A 17,100-nucleotide genomic window follows, 5' to 3' on the forward strand; every position below is an offset into this window, starting at 1 on the left:
CACGACAGATATCCCTCAGATTCTTGATGAGCGTAAAAGGTTCATAGGCTACAAACCTTTTAGCCCAATCATCAGGGATATTGTTCAGCATGAGACTCATAACCTTTTTGAGATCCGCATCCCAGGCGTAAAATCTCTCAGGGGTCATGTCTCTGGCATAGTAGCTTGGCATGGGATGTGACAGTACATACTCAAGTCCATTGAGTTTGACTATTTCAACTAGCTTAGCTTCCCATTCAAGAAAATTTGTCAGGTTCAGCTTGACCATAAGCTCAGAACCCATGATGATGTTTTGATTGTTGTTTGCCATATTAAAAACTACAATTGAAAAGAATAAACAAATAAATAACCATTCACAGTTTCTCTTAATAAACTTAAATTCTAGCATACATGCATAATTCAATGTTTATTAAGCATTTTATTCAAATTATGTGTTCCGGCAGGTGTGAATAAAATGATTCCAAGATCCTAAAATCATTGAAGAACTAAGCACAGTTTGTCGACTTAATCCTAGAACATCTTAGGTAAGCAAAAGCCTTTTGCTAATAGTCTAGAAACTACTCTTGGTTGATAGGTACGTCTAAGAACTTATTAGGTAAACCTATCGATTTTGCCACGACATAAAAGGACTCCTTACTTATATCGTTGAGTTTCACCAAAACTAACATGTACTCACAATTATTTGTGTACCTTGCCCCTTTAGGACCAATAAGTAACACCTCGCTGAGCGAAAACTATTACTAGATTGATGTAAAGGATATCCAAGCAAGTGTATATTTTGGCATGGCACCTTTTAACTCAATTTTTAAGTTTGGAACTTAAGGCTCTTACTATGTTGGTTAGATTTTAAGTGAACTAAAATCCTTAATCATGCAACATAATCAAGCTTTTGATCTCATGCATTTTAAGACATATTTAAAAGCAATAAATAACTTAAAACATGCATAAGATATTTGTGATCTAGTATGGCCCGACTTCATCTTGAAGCTTTAACTTCAAAGTCCGTCTTGAAACTCTCCGTGGGAGGCACCATTTTCTTCAAATAGGATAAGCTATAACTAATTACAACTATTTGATGGTACGCAGACCATATTTGAATTGAAAAATAACTTTGGTTCTTTAGACCAATTACATTCAAATTAATGGTACGCAGACCATATTTTCTATCCTATTTGGGCCATACTAGTCACTTCATAACCTGCAAAACAGTACATATACAATATATACCATTCACCCATTCATTATCATGAATGGCCCACTTAGCTGGTTAGTAAAACACATTATGCATCACGTAAACATTTGCAGCAATTAATCAAGGGCACCAATAATCTACCAATTATTCAGTCCTTATTAATTCTAATCAAGTTGTTTTAACCTTAAGGATTTGTAGACCTAATCAAGAGTTTTATGACTAAAAAGCGCTCCCACTTAAACCAATAAATTCATATGCTTTACTAATTTTAAACATAAAAATGTATTTCTAGTCTGACCGGAAACATACAAATTTAATTAAAATTTAAAGCTCATATAAATTTATAATTGAATCCAAAAAGTTTAATTTAATTTCAGTCGTTATTTAAATTAATTCATGATTTTAATTTTAGTAAAATAATTAGAATAAATAAAATTTATTATAATTACAATATTCAAAATTAAAATCCAAGAAAATAATTTAAATTATTAATTTTAAAATTAATTAAAATTACGTGAACTGAAATTTTCAAATTAAACATTAAAAACGATCTAATCGTAACGCAAACACCCTACGCATTGCACGCCCATGGGCCGCACGCACACAGCCATCGCTGGCCATGTGCGCGCAGCCCATGCGCTCGTCGCATAGTTGCTGCATCTCCATCGCAAGCCATCGCACGCTGTGGTGCCTGCTGCGCGCGCGCCAGCGCTCGTCGCACGCGAGCCATCGCTCGCAGTGCGCGCGAGCCATCACTCGCAGTGCGCGCGAGCCATCGCTCGCTGGGCGCGCGACATCGCTCGCTGTGCGCGCGACATCGCTCGCTGTGCGCGCGACATCGCTCGCTGTGCGCGCGACATCGCTCGCTGTGCGCGCGAGCCATCGCTCGCTGGGCGCGCGACATCGCTCGCTGTGCGCGCGACATCGCTCGCTGTGCGCGCGAGCAACGCTGGGCGCAGCGCTCGTGGCACGCGAGCTTGCGCTCGCTGCGCGCGAGGCTGCGCGCTCTTGCGCGAGGCAGTGCGCGTTGTGGCGCAGCTCGCTTGCTGCCCACACGCGACTGCCTTGGCTCGCCCTTCGCCCATGCCCATTCGTCCATTGCTCGTGGCCCACGACACAAGGCAGGGCTGCTGCCTTGTGCTCGTGCACTACGCCCTTGCTCATTGCATTCGTGCCGCACGGGCGACGAGCTCCCTTGCTCGTCGTCGCATGCCCGCATTATACAACACCCCTTAAGGGTAACACGAAGCGTCCATTGCTTTGTGCGTGCAAGTTATATGAACGAATCGCATAAAAAATTTAAAATTTATAAAATTAATGACAAATTAATAAATATTATTAATTTCATAATTTCAGGGCGAAAAATCGAAAATTTATTATCCAATTGATTTCCGATTGTTATGGATTCAAGTCTAGGTCATAAAAATTTAAAATTTATCATAAATTTACAATTTTTATGGTGGTTTTTAATCATAGGTTTCTAATTAAATTACAATTAATTATGAAAATCAAATTAATTCTAAATTATTCTAATTTTCAACAAATTAATCATAATTACAAATTAGATTGCATAATTAACAAGACTAGGCATTCAAACTTGTTAAACATATGCAGTAGGTCAATCAAAAATTCAAGATTTATCAACAAGAATCGCAAATATTTAATTTAACATCTTAAATTTACGAAATTTTGCATTCGAAAAACTAAAACCTTCGAAAAGTCATAGTTAGGCTTCGAATTTGAGAATTCTGGGTTCGGCAGAAAAATACTATTTTTGTCAAAATTTTAGAATGCCTTTTAGATGCGGAATTGACACAAAAATCACTCGATTTGGATGAGTAACGAAGAAACTGCCGAAAAACTGCGTACGTATAATTAAATAAACGCAATTTGCAATTAATTAACAATTACGAAAATTAATCACCCCTTTTAATTCTTGCAAATTTGTAATATTTAACCATGTTCATGCAATTTAGATTATGAAAATAATAAGGGGCTCGTGATACCACTGTTAGGTTATGATACATATGATATTACATAAATCATGCGGAAACAACCATTAACCCAGGAATACATATTATTTACACATAATCATATAGCATAATTTAGATGCATACTCTTTGTTGCGTGCCCTCCCTAGCTGCGCCCGAACCGAACAAGAACAAGTCTTTAGGACTCCAAGTGTCGTCCCTCCGTAGATAGTCCACAGCACGTCCGGATCCGCCTTAAGATTGACCAACTAGAATCGCCCTTAAGGTACTAGAATTTTCGGCACTTTTGAGCAAGATGTGTGGCTGAATTTTTCTCTCAAAAACTCACTTTGAATACTTTGAAACTCGTTATAAATTGTGAACCCAGGCCACATATTTATAGGGTTATGGAAAGGGAATTGGAATCCTATTCAGATACAAATTAATTAAACCTAGAATCCTACAAGAACTCTAATTTAATTAATTTATCAAATAGAATTAGGAATTTAATCATTAACCGAACTCTGCACGTTTTAGGAAACGTGCACGAACACAAACACTTACGCACACACACACGGCAGCCACGATGGGCCGCCCATGCGTGCGTGCGAGCAGCAGCCCACGCAGCGAGGCCTACGCGAGCTACAAGCCCACGCAAGCACCCGCGCGCTGCGCGCGCTGTGCGCGCTGCCACGGCCTGCTGGGCCTGGCCTTGCGCTGGGCCTGGCGTGGCTGTTTGTGTGGCGCGCTTGGCTTGCTGGGCGATGGCCTGGCTTCGTGCTGGGCCCTCGTCCGGCAGGCCTCGTCCGATGCTTATTCGTACGATACGCTTCCGATTAAATTTCCGATTCCGGAATTCATTTCCGATACGAACAATATTTAACATTTCCGATTCCGGAATTAATTTCCGTTTCGAACAAATATTTAATATTTCCGTTTCCGGAATTATTTTCTGATTCCGGTAATATTTCCGATTCTGACAATATTTCCGTTTCCGGCAATATTTCCGATTCTGGTAATATTTCCATTTCCGATAATATTTTCCGATACGTACCATGTTTCCGTTTCCGGCAACATCTACTACTTGGATAATATTCATATTTCCGATACGATCCATATTTCCGTTTCCGGTAATATCATCGTTTCCGGAGTATTCATTTCTTGCCTGTGACTGTAATCCCCCGTAATTTTATAAATTTTATTAATATATTTTAACGTATAGTTATTTATATTTATATAGAATTTACGAATTTTAGAAATAAATATGTAATTAACGAATATTTATTTTTATACGTTTTAAATATTTCAACGATGTATGAAATTAAAATAATTTTAGACTTTATGTTGAAAAGAATTTGAATTACGAAAACACGTTCGAAATTGGAAAACAATCCTAAACGGTTTTGGATTCAAGTTCTAAAACTAAATCATAATTCTAGCCCAATTGGATGAAGCCCAAATAATTAAATCCAAAACTCTTTACTCCCTTCTCTTTCAATCTCACGTAAAAAGCAAAACAAAAACAACAAAACTCCCTTCCCTCTTATTCCTTCACGTGAACCATTCCAAACCCTTCTCTTCAATTTCACGTGGAACTGCTGCTCCTCAAGCAACCGCCGCACCACCGCAGCGCCGCCATCCTCAGTCGCGCCGCCCTACCACCGCGAGCCTCACCTTCCTTCTCTTCTCCGTCCGGTACTCTCTCTCTCCCCTCGTATCTCTTTCTTCTTCTTTCAGTTTCTTACCCTTCTCCTCTTGGTTGTTCTGCTTTCGCGCAGCGAGACCACCATGCTCGCCACCAGCACAGCCGCCGTGAGTTCTTCTCCATCGCCTGACCGGCGGTCTGCTCGGTAACTTCTCCTCCCTCCTTTTTATTTTTCGGTCTCCTTACTTGGTTGTTATTTCTTGCGCTCTTCTCCTCATTTGCTTTCATGCTGTCGCACAGCAACCGCACGCCCAGCCACGTCGCATCAACCACCAGAACCACCACTCGCTGCCGCGCCTCCCATGCCGCCGGCCAGCATCTCCTTAAACCTTTATTTGGTTAATTTCTTAAACCCTAAGTTAATTAAATGTTTTAAATTATGTTTTAATTATGTAATTTATGTTCTATTAAATTAAATGTTTAGTTTTTATTATCCAATTATGAATTCCAGATTTCATGTTTCGCAAAATTGAATCATTAATTTTCAGATTTATATAATTGAATTAAAATAAGGATTTTAATTATTAAAACATGAATTTTTAAGGTTTTAATAGATTTAAAATCATGATAGAATGGTTGTGAATTATTAAAATTATTATTTTATGTTCTAAGCATGATAATTTGGTTTTGGGAAAGCTTTAAACGATTTCGTATTGCTGAAAATTTAAAGTATGATGTTTGCGAAGAGTTTTCAACGAATTTCAATCATTGATTCAATAATTATTATGCTAGGAAATCAAATACTCAAGTTTTGCTATTGGGAAAGGATCTAATTATGTTTAGGAAGGGTTTGAAGCACCCTAATGTTGCTGGAAATTTAAAAAGGAACGTTTGTTGGAGTTTATGATAATTAGGGATCGTTAGGGAATTAATCACTATTCTAGGAAGTTAATTAATTAAGTTTCGATATTGGGGAATGTTCTAAATATGTTTAGGATGTGTTTAGAGTACGTTAGTGTTGCTGTAAATTATTAGGAATTGATTTGGGTACGTTTCTTGATTATTTTAGGCGGAGAATTCTTTGTGGGCGACTTTTGAATTCGTTAAAGTGGCCTATCAGTTTGTTTACACAAGGTACGTACATACCTGTGTGCTTGGAACGTGTGCTAATTGTTGAAACCATGTTGAATCTCGTTGTTGAACTTGGTTATGTTGATATTATTGTTGAACTTGGTGATGTTGATATTATGGACGAACTGGGTTATATTGAATGTGCATGTTTAATACTGTTGGACAAACTTATTGAACTTATTTTGCACTATAAGAACTGTAACATGTTAGTATGGATGTTTGATACAAACATGTTGGTTGGGAACACTAGATTATTCTATATGATTGGGTTGGATCAATTGGTTGTTGTTCCCTTTCTATCTTTTCACTACTTTATAAGGGCGGAGGACCTTGTTTAGTAAGTTGAAACTTTATGCCCATATACAGGGTTGCTCATGGTTAAAGGAAAGGTTGGTTAAGTTGGAATGAGTCTTGATTGATGCTTTTATGATCACTTACTTAATTCCAAGATAAAAACAGTTGTGAACAAATGTGAATTGTCTGTCTTATGTAATGGTTGAGTCATAACGGAATCTCAATTTGTAAATCATGTAAAGTGAAACTGAATAGCAATAGCTTTAGACTGTGCACGTCTGAAGTGACGGACAAACAGGAGTTGGGGTTCATGGTGGTAGCCCATGGCCTTTTCTGGGACCGGATTGATCACCGTGTCCTATTTTTATTTAAACGTTCCTCGATATCGCAGGTCATTGAGGTTACGGAGTCGCGCCCGTACCTCGTCTTCCTTAGTGAAGACTTCTGGATGGTCAACTCGGTCCATTGTCTATTTCAACTAAAATAATATTATTGCTAAAAGTCTAGCCTAGTCTAGTCTGGTCAAGTATGGTCGTCAAACTATCATGTTTTGTCTGCCCTTGTTTGTGTTCATTAGTATCATGTTAGGGTTGTTCGTTTAATAGAATCATGTTAGGATTATTATTGATTTAGTATGTAGTACTCAGCTTTGCTGATTACGTGCTTTTGCTTGTGCATGTTGATCATGGCTATGCCTTATTGATCCTGTGATGACCCAATCTTTGGTGAGCAGTCTCTAAGGATCAATAAGCATTGTCTATCTGCAGGTTTGAAGATGTTGCATCATTGGGATCGGGAATAGAGAGCTTGTATTTAGTTTTGATTTGCTAAGTTGACTTGGGTTTGCTTAATTGGACTTTAAACTTGTCATACTATTTATATTTCCTTATTTTCGTTGGTTGATTTTTGGGACTAAACCTGTAATCGATTATTTATAAACCTAAAGTTAGTTTTATGTTTTCCGCTGCAAAATTCTGAATAAGCCGTAACGTTTTCACACGGGCGATAATGCCTTGATAATTCTCCACGTTTATATAAAAAGGTTATTTTAGAAAAGAGAGAATTGTCGGGGTGTTACAAAGTGGTATCTAGAAGCCAAGGTTTTACTTTAATAAATTTTTAGGCGCCTAACTATCTAGTTATTTAAAATAAATTTCTTAAAAATCGAGCTTCTACGTATTATAGTGTTCAAAAATTGGTACTTTTTTTCGGGGGGCCGATTTCCTTTTATCTTGTTTAAAAGTATATAATATTTATTTTTTTTAAGTTCGAAATCAAATTATTTATTCAAGTTAAATACTTTTGACATTTTTATTTTTCTTATTATTTATTATTCAAAATAAAAATAAAATAATAATATGAATACACTTTTTTAAAGGAGCTCAATTTTTTTTTTTAAAAGTTGTTTCAAGAGTTAGAATTCGTTATTTAGGAAATTTAAATCTTTTTCGAATTAATAACTTTATTTTCGAATTTATTCGCTACGCATTTCCTTAATTTATTTTACTTAATTTATTTTATATTTTTATTTATGTTATTATTCTATGTTATAATTTTATTATATTATCATCCTTTTACCTTGTTATTTAAATTATTTCAATGCTTTAGTTTATGAGAGATGGGTAGTATAAGAAAGGGCATATAGGATAGAATTATATGTGCATTAGTAGTTAATTGCTAGCATTAGATGTTAATTGCTATGTTAACGTGTTAAATGTTTAAGTATTGCATTTAAATGTGCATAGAAATTGTTTGATTCCACCAAACTTATTGTTTTATTGAATTCCGATTATGCTTTGGTGGGAAATCGGTAGTAAGACCTTAAGTTGTCTCCTTCAGGAATTAAATGTTTCTTTCCAAGTGCACAAACGTAGGATCCGTTAAGAATATCGACGAAGAGACTCCTCGTCTATTTGTAAAGGAAGTTGTGTTTGATTGTGAGTATTTTGCTAGGATATAAGACCAACCCATCTTAATAAGAGAGATACCATAGCATCCACCATTGTTCATTGCTTACCTAACAAAATTCCATACATAGAGCTCAAAGATAGGTTTAAAGACGCACATTCTGATGATGAAACACCAAAGTTGACTAAGTATGGGACTAGGGATGGTAGGTGGAGATACGACAGAGATTATGACCATCATTATTGAGGCAGTAGAAAGGGGTTTCAAGGAGGGTAAAGACATAGGGAGTCATGTTTTGGATGCAGTTACAGAGAAACCTATGTGAGTTGGTGTAAATAATGATCTAGAGGAAAATGATGTAGCCGTTGAGGATGAGAATGTAGGGGTTGAGGCAGAAAACCCTAACCCAGGGGCCCATGAGCCTACCATTGAGATCTCTAGTAATTCAAATAGGGAGCTGGAGGAAGAGTTCGACAAATCTTGAAGATCTAGATTTCACCCCGCAAGTTTCCAAGGAAAGAACAGATAGACAAGATGCCACAAGTATTTGAAGTTGTAAAAGTTAGTTAGTTCTTTTATGTTTTAAAGAATAAGTAGCAAAGCTACAAAAGTTTAAAGTTCAAGCAATAGGAGTTTGAGTTATTCTTTATTCTTTTCAAGGATGTAATAGAACATTCATTGTATTTTGATGACAAATGCGTTATTACGGTTTAGAAATTGTTATTAACACCTTTTTGAGGAGTAAATGTTAGATTATTGATTATTCAAAGAATCAAGAGTTCATTTTGGGACGCGATGGAGAATGTTTTCTTCTTTTATTCTACCTTATTATTCGTCATGATTGAATTTCGTTCCTTGTTCCTCAATTGAATGTCCCTTATGTGAAAATCGTTCAGGAATGTTCAAGGAGATTACCTTGAAATAATTGTTGCACCTTCGTAGGTGATTGTTGCACATTCGTAAATGATTGGTTGTTTTACGTGAATTTTGTCTGTTGAAGCGATATTACGTGATATAGGATACTATTAAATGATGTTTTGAATCTAAAGTAGGATATATTAATTTGAGGTTGCGCTCTAGAATGACTAACAATAATGACCCAACTGCTGCTTTCCGCCTCTTGTCGGAAAAACTGACCCTGGAAAGAACTGAGCGTCTTGATTCTGCTAGGGACATATTTGAAAGGTTAGTCAAAGTTAAGCCATCTTACTTTAAGGGGCAAGCTGAACCTACCTTCCTAGGGAACTATGTTAGAGAGTTTGAGAAATTGTTTTGGGCTGTGAACTGTCTTGAGAACATGAGAGTGGGTTAAGTTGTCATGTACTTGGAGCTAGGCTTAGCGCTGCGGAGAGATTCAATTAGGATTCAATTGTTACTGCCTTAAGGGGAAAGTTTTACCCTACTTTTTATGAGAAAGCAAAAATCTTAGGAATTCTTAAACCTTAGTATGGGGAGCATGACCATCGCTGAATACTCTGTAGACTTATAGCATGACCACCTTAGGATTAGGTGGGGAAACTTTTATGTCTTTAGATATTGTGTATGGGAGAGCTGCTCATATTTATGGCTTGTAGTCCAAAAAGAGACAAGAAAAATGTTGTTGGGGAGAAAAGAAAAGAGTTTAATGCTGGGGAAAACCAAGGGAATTTCAAGAGAATATGAACCAATGCACCTGCATTAATTATGGATTTAGAGTAACGTCTTTTGGGTTAACCAATGCACCTGCATTAATTATGGATTTGATGAATGAGATTTTCTACGAATTCCGAATTAAGTTCGTTATTATGTTATTGATGATATCCCGATTTATTCAAGGAATGAGAAAGAGCATGACAAACACTTGAGGAATACTTGGAGACGCTTAGAAAGAATCTAGTTTTATTAAATGAAGTATACAAATCTTGAAGTCATATGTGTATCAGTGACACCGACGGAAAAGTCAAGGACTAAATTGATTGAGAACTATGTTACGTAAGGGAATAAATTTAAGAGAAGATTTGAGTGGTCCAGGATCGTTAGAAATCATTTGTTGTCTGGAAAAGATGAAAAGAAATACATGAATTGGTGCAAGAGCTAAGAGTTAAGCCCAAAAGTTATACAGCAATGAAAAGCGTAATGAGGTTCGGTAACAAGGAAAAGTTGAACAGAAGGAGTTCCGTAGATCCTGCTAAGATTCAAGCTGTGAGTGAGTGACCTACTCCAAAGAACGTGTCCGGTATTTGAAGTTTTCTAAGCCTAGATGACTATTATAGGAGGTTGTGAAAGACTTTTCGAAGAAAGCAAAACCAGTGACCAACTTGATGAAAAAGGAATCGAAATTCGAGTGGAGTAAGAAATGTGAGGAAGCTTTCCAGATTTTAAAAGAGCGTTTGACCTCCGCACCTGTTGTCGTGTCAATTGAAACCTTATGAGGCTAGTCACCCTACCCATGATCTAGAGCTAACTTTATTGTGTCCGCTTTGAAGATTTGGAACTAAGATCCTTATGAAGCTTATGAAACTAAGATATTTACCGACCATAAAATTCTGAAATTTTGGCAAAAAGGTACAATGAATCTTGGGGACGACATTGAAAATGAGTATTATTTTCCACCCTGCAACCGATAGACAGATTGAGATTACTAACGGAACATATGTTGAAAACTTGTGTTATTTACTTTAAGGGTAACCGGGAAAAACCACCTAGAGTCGATTGAATTTCTTGCAACAATAGTTATCATGCGAGCATTAAGATGTCACATTTTGAGGCATTCCATGGAAAGAAGTGCAAAAGCCCCACTTGCTGGAATGATTTTCGCGAAAACATTGTATTGGGGACAGAGTTCGTTGAAGGTGAAATATCCAAAGTATTCCCTGAGATGAGTTACGAGGGCGTAACTCGTTTTCTTTAAGAGGGGTAGAATGTGATAAAAATTCGCGCTTTTACCTATTTTTATAGCAATTTTATGCATTTTACGCTCATTTTTAGCAACTTATACATGTTGGTGCAAAATAAATAGATTCTCCGCATAAGAAAAAGGTGTTCATGAGTAACACAAGCAACTTTAAGTTGGCAAAAGAGTGCACATGAGCGGCACAAGTACTTCTCCAGTAAGAATAAGTTGATAACTTTTGGAAAATATGTGAATTTTCGTGTAAAGTTTCGGGACGAAACTTCTTTTAAGAGGGGTAGATTGTAATCCCCCGTAATTTTATAAATTTTATTAATATATTTTAACGTATAGTTATTTATATTTATATAGAATTTACGAATTTTAGAAATAAATATGTAATTAACGAATATTTATTTTTATACGTTTTAAATATTTCAACGATGTATGAAATTAAAATAATTTTAGACTTTATGTTGAAAAGAATTTGAATTACGAAAACACGTTCGAAATTGGAAAACAATCCTAAACGGTTTTGGATTCAAGTTCTAAAACTAAATCATAATTCTAGCCCAATTGGATGAAGCCCAAATAATTAAATCCAAAACTCTTTACTCCCTTCTCTTTCAATCTCACGTAAAAAGCAAAACAAAAACAACAAAACTCCCTTCCCTCTTATTCTTTCACGTGAACCATTCCAAACCCTTCTCTTCAATTTCACGTGGAACTGCTGCTCCTCAAGCAACCGCCGCACCACCGCAGCGCCGCCATCCTCAGTCGCGCCGCCCTACCACCGCGAGCCTCACCTTCCTTCTCTTCTCCGTCCGGTACTCTCTCTCTCCCCTCGTATCTCTTTCTTCTTCTTTCAGTTTCTTACCCTTCTCCTCTTGGTTGTTCTGCTTTCGCGCAGCGAGACCACCATGCTCGCCACCAGCACAGCCGCCGTGAGTTCTTCTCCATCGCCTGACCGGCGGTCTGCTCGGTAACTTCTCCTCCCTCCTTTTTATTTTTCGGTCTCCTTTCTTGGTTGTTATTTCTTGCGCTCTTCTCCTCATTTGCTTTCATGCTGTCGCACAGCAACCGCACGCCCAGCCACGTCGCATCAACCACCAGAACCACCACTCGCTGCCGCGCCTCCCATGCCGCCGGCCAGCATCTCCTTAAACCTTTATTTGGTTAATTTCTTAAACCCTAAGTTAATTAAATGTTTTAAATTATGTTTTAATTATGTAATTTATGTTCTATTAAATTAAATGTTTAGTTTTTATTATCCAATTATGAATTCCAGATTTCATGTTTCGCAAAATTGAATCATTAATTTTCAGATTTATATAATTGAATTAAAATAAGGATTTTAATTATTAAAACATGAATTTTTAAGGTTTTAATAGATTTAAAATCATGATAGAATGGTTGTGAATTATTAAAATTATTATTTTATGTTCTAAGCATGATAATTTGGTTTTGGGAAAGCTTTAAACGATTTCGTATTGCTGAAAATTTAAAGTATGATGTTTGCGAAGAGTTTTCAACGAATTTCAATCATTGATTCAATAATTATTATGCTAGGAAATCAAATACTCAAGTTTTGCTATTGGGAAAGGATCTAATTATGTTTAGGAAGGGTTTGAAGCACCCTAATGTTGCTGGAAATTTAAAAAGGAACGTTTGTTGGAGTTTATGATAATTAGGGATCGTTAGGGAATTAATCACTATTCTAGGAAGTTAATTAATTAAGTTTCGATATTGGGGAATGTTCTAAATATGTTTAGGATGTGTTTAGAGTACGTTAGTGTTGCTGTAAATTATTAGGAATTGATTTGGGTACGTTTCTTGATTATTTTAGGCGGAGAATTCTTTGTGGGCGACTTTTGAATTCGTTAAAGTGGCCTATCAGTTTGTTTACACAAGGTACGTACATACCTGTGTGCTTGGAACGTGTGCTAATTGTTGAAACCATGTTGAATCTCGTTGTTGAACTTGGTTATGTTGATATTATTGTTGAACTTGGTGATGTTGATATTATGGACGAACTGGGTTATATTGAATGTGCATGTTTAATACTGTTGGACAAACTTATTGAACTTATTTTGCACTATAAGAACTGTAACATGTTAGTATGGATGTTTGATACAAACATGTTGGTTGGGAACACTAGATTATTCTATATGATTGGGTTGGATCAATTGGTTGTTGTTCCCTTTCTATCTTTTCACTACTTTATAAGGGCGGAGGACCTTGTTTAGTAAGTTGAAACTTTATGCCCATATACAGGGTTGCTCATGGTTAAAGGAAAGGTTGGTTAAGTTGGAATGAGTCTTGATTGATGCTTTTATGATCACTTACTTAATTCCAAGATAAAAACAGTTGTGAACAAATGTGAATTGTCTGTCTTATGTAATGGTTGAGTCATAACGGAATCTCAATTTGTAAATCATGTAAAGTGAAACTGAATAGCAATAGCTTTAGACTGTGCACGTCTGAAGTGACGGACAAACAGGAGTTGGGGTTCATGGTGGTAGCCCATGGCCTTTTCTGGGACCGGATTGATCACCGTGTCTTATTTTTATTTAAACGTTCCTCGATATCGCAGGTCACTGAGGTTACGGAGTCGCGCCCGTACCTCGTCTTCCTTAGTGAAGACTTCTGGATGGTCAACTCGGTCCATTGTCTATTTCAACTAAAATAATATTATTGCTAAAAGTCTAGCCTAGTCTAGTCTGGTCAAGTATGGTCGTCAAACTATCATGTTTTGTCTGCCCTTGTTTGTGTTCATTAGTATCATGTTAGGGTTGTTCGTTTAATAGAATCATGTTAGGATTATTATTGATTTAGTATGTAGTACTCAGCTTTGCTGATTACGTGCTTTTGCTTGTGCATGTTGATCATGGCTATGCCTTATTGATCCTGTGATGACCCAATCTTTGGTGAGCAGTCTCTAAGGATCAATAAGCATTGTCCATCTGCAGGTTTGAAGATGTTGCATCATTGGGATCGGGAATAGAGAGCTTGTATTTAGTTTTGATTTGCTAAGTTGACTTGGGTTTGCTTAATTGGACTTTAAACTTGTCATACTATTTATATTTCCTTATTTTCGTTGGTTGATTTTTGGGACTAAACCTGTAATCGATTATTTATAAACCTAAAGTTAGTTTTATGTTTTCCGCTGCAAAATTCTGAATAAGCCGTAACGTTTTCACACGGGCGATAATGCCTTGATAATTCTCCACGTTTATATAAAAAGGTTATTTTAGAAAAGAGAGAATTGTCGGGGTGTTACAGTGACGATCTCAGCTCCCACTGAAACCAAGATCCGTCGATTCCGAATATTCATAGATAGAGTATTTAATGCCATTAAATACTTGATCCGTTTACGTACTATTTGTGTGACCCTACGGGTTCAGTCAAGAGTAAGCTGTGGATTAATATCATTAATTCCACTTGAACTGAAGCGGCCTCTAGCTAGGCATTCAGCTCACTTGATCTCACTGAATTATTAACTTGTTAATTAATACTGAACCGCATTTATTAGACTTAACATAGAATGCATACTTGGACCAAGGGCATTATTTCCTTCAGTTCGAATCTCTTAAAGATGAGGTAGAAATTGATTAGACGTTGGCATCTTAAGTTGAAACAATCCTTTGGTGATTTCATAAACTCTATCTGTAATTTTGCACATGCTCTTGACTTTTCCGATTCTTCCTTCGATTATAGTTCATAAAAACCATCATCTTCTACTTAAGAAAATTAAACTTTCCCATTTTCTCCAACTATGTGACATTTGAAAGGGTGCTACTTGTTAGATACCATAACAACATAATTGATTTAGACCAATATAAGGTTTTAACTTTGTTGATTATACCACCAATCTTCGTATCACTTTGTTGTCCTTACATTATAATTTATGGAATAGGATTTAAATGTTAGGTTGTCTTCATTAGGGTTAGACTCTTTATTGTTAGTTGAGCTATCAGATTACCTATTCGATGTATACCTGATTCCGAGTTTAGTTTTGTAATGTAACGGGGATTGGAGGTCCTTTCAAGGGAAGCCCCTCCATAGTTGTGTAATTATGATACTCCCTCTGTCCCTTAATACTTGACCTGTTTTGACCAGACACGCTTGCCGATGCACAACTTTGACCACCAATTTCTTTAAATTTTGAAAATATACATTAAGATGAAGCCAACAATATAATATATACTAACATTTATTTTCATATATTAGAAATAAAATAGGGTCAAAGTGAATTATGTGAATAGTGCAAAAAGTCAAAATAGGTCAAGTATTAAGGGACGGAGGGAGTATATTGTTAGTCTCTGATGATATTCAATCTCTATATTTATAATAAATTATGAAAATTTTAAGGTTTTTGAAACCTTGGAGATGCTCGATTTTGGTATGGTGAGAATCCTACTCACTTATTTGACTGTTTTATTTCTACAAGATTAGGTGATTTGATTTTAAAATGTGTAAATAATTCTTTATAGATATATTTGACATAGTATATTAGTATTTGCAGATTATTGATGATTCAAGCGGTAACGGTGAAACGTATATCAAGTGATCAACAAGTTACCTTGAACCTAAGCTAACATGGCGATAGGCTTTTACTTGGTTAATTAGTACATTGTTTTTATTTAGTTTTGGACAATCTTGATTAATGTAGAAAAAATAATGCTAGAAAGTTGTTTTTGTTTCAAAAAATTGTTTATTTTTATTAGATAGTGCAAATTAATGCATGGATGATAATTAGCACTTTTTGTAAAGTACATTATCGCTAAGTATAAATTAGTTATTTTTTTCGTTATGTAGTACATTAATATTTAAATTTTATTGTGCATTCATATGTGCTTAATATATATTTTAGACAAATTTATGTTAGTATTAATTACTATATTATGCAATAAAATTGAAAAATAAATAAATTATTGTGTGAAATAGTGACGCTCCAAAGCGTCAATATTTGTTTGATGTTAATTAGGATAACAAAATGCAAGCACAAACACCAACGGAATATAGCGTCGAAATTTGCTCAGAAGTTGCAGGAAACTAAATAAATTGTGACGCTTTAGAGAATTTAAATATTTCGTTGAAAGAATGAGTCCATATATGCGACAATATTGACGCAAAAAAGCGCCTATATTTGTGATAATAGTGACGCATAAAAGCGCCGGTATATATCGGCTATTAAAATATCGACGATTCTACGAAGCGTCACTAAACAAAATTACGACGATTATGTGCGTCAAAATGTTACCCAAAAAGAGCCACTATTTGTCGTATTTTTTTTAGTGCTCGAAGATTATGATAAGAGCGTTCGAATAAACAAGGGCCTAAACTCGGGGCTCCGAATTGATCTCATACAACCATTAAGGGATCACAAGGACATATTTGCATGGTGGGCGGCTGACATGCGTGCCATGGATAGATCCGAAGATTATATTCCATAAATTGGATGAACAAGGGCTTCACAAACAACTTCTCCCGCATCACAAGACTTCAAAACACAAGGTTTTTCGACCAAAGGATCCTCAATCAAGGATTTTTCCTCCAAATCCCTATCATTCGCCTCAAAAAACTCCTCAACCACCAAATCATATGTCTTACTTTCCATTGACCAAAGAATTCACTAAACGAAGAGAGAATACGAGAGCACGAATGCTATAAATAGAGAGAAAAGAGAATTAAATTAAGATCACTTGAGATAGGAATAAGAGACTCAAAAATCATACTCCTCATCTTCATTATCCCAAAAATCATTATCAAGGTTCAGACTTCTCTTTTCCAATGGGTTTTCATTCTCAACGTCCTCAAATCGTCATCAATCATAGCAAAATGGTTTATAGGTTTCTGAAAAGCATTGATTTTAGCTTCAAGAAAGGTCATGTGATCGGCTATTTGGTTGGCCCTAGAATTAAACTCTTTAATGTAATTCTCAAGGAGAAGCTCCAAGTTTGATTTCGACGATTCTGAATGAATAGAATTTTGAAAATCAACATGGTAAGACGGGTCACAATCAAGCATGTGAGATTCACAATTGGGGTTATAACGAAGATTATGGAAATTCATGCAAATATTTAAAGCA

The 17,100-nt window shown here is 36.1% G+C and overlaps 1 long non-coding RNA gene across 1 annotated transcript; it reads left to right on the forward strand.

The window, feature by feature from the left end:
• The first annotated feature begins 12,690 nt into the window (after positions 1-12,690).
• On the forward strand, positions 12,691-14,166 carry LOC130464224 (uncharacterized). Its single transcript, XR_008924579.1, has 2 exons — positions 12,691-12,920; positions 13,945-14,166. It is a non-coding gene; the product is annotated as an uncharacterized lncRNA (long non-coding RNA).
• Positions 14,167-17,100: the final 2,934 nt, after the last annotated feature.

Source organism: Spinacia oleracea, chromosome 6 (assembly GCF_020520425.1).
Source record: "Spinacia oleracea cultivar Varoflay chromosome 6, BTI_SOV_V1, whole genome shotgun sequence".
Taxonomy (NCBI): domain Eukaryota; kingdom Viridiplantae; phylum Streptophyta; class Magnoliopsida; order Caryophyllales; family Amaranthaceae; genus Spinacia; species Spinacia oleracea.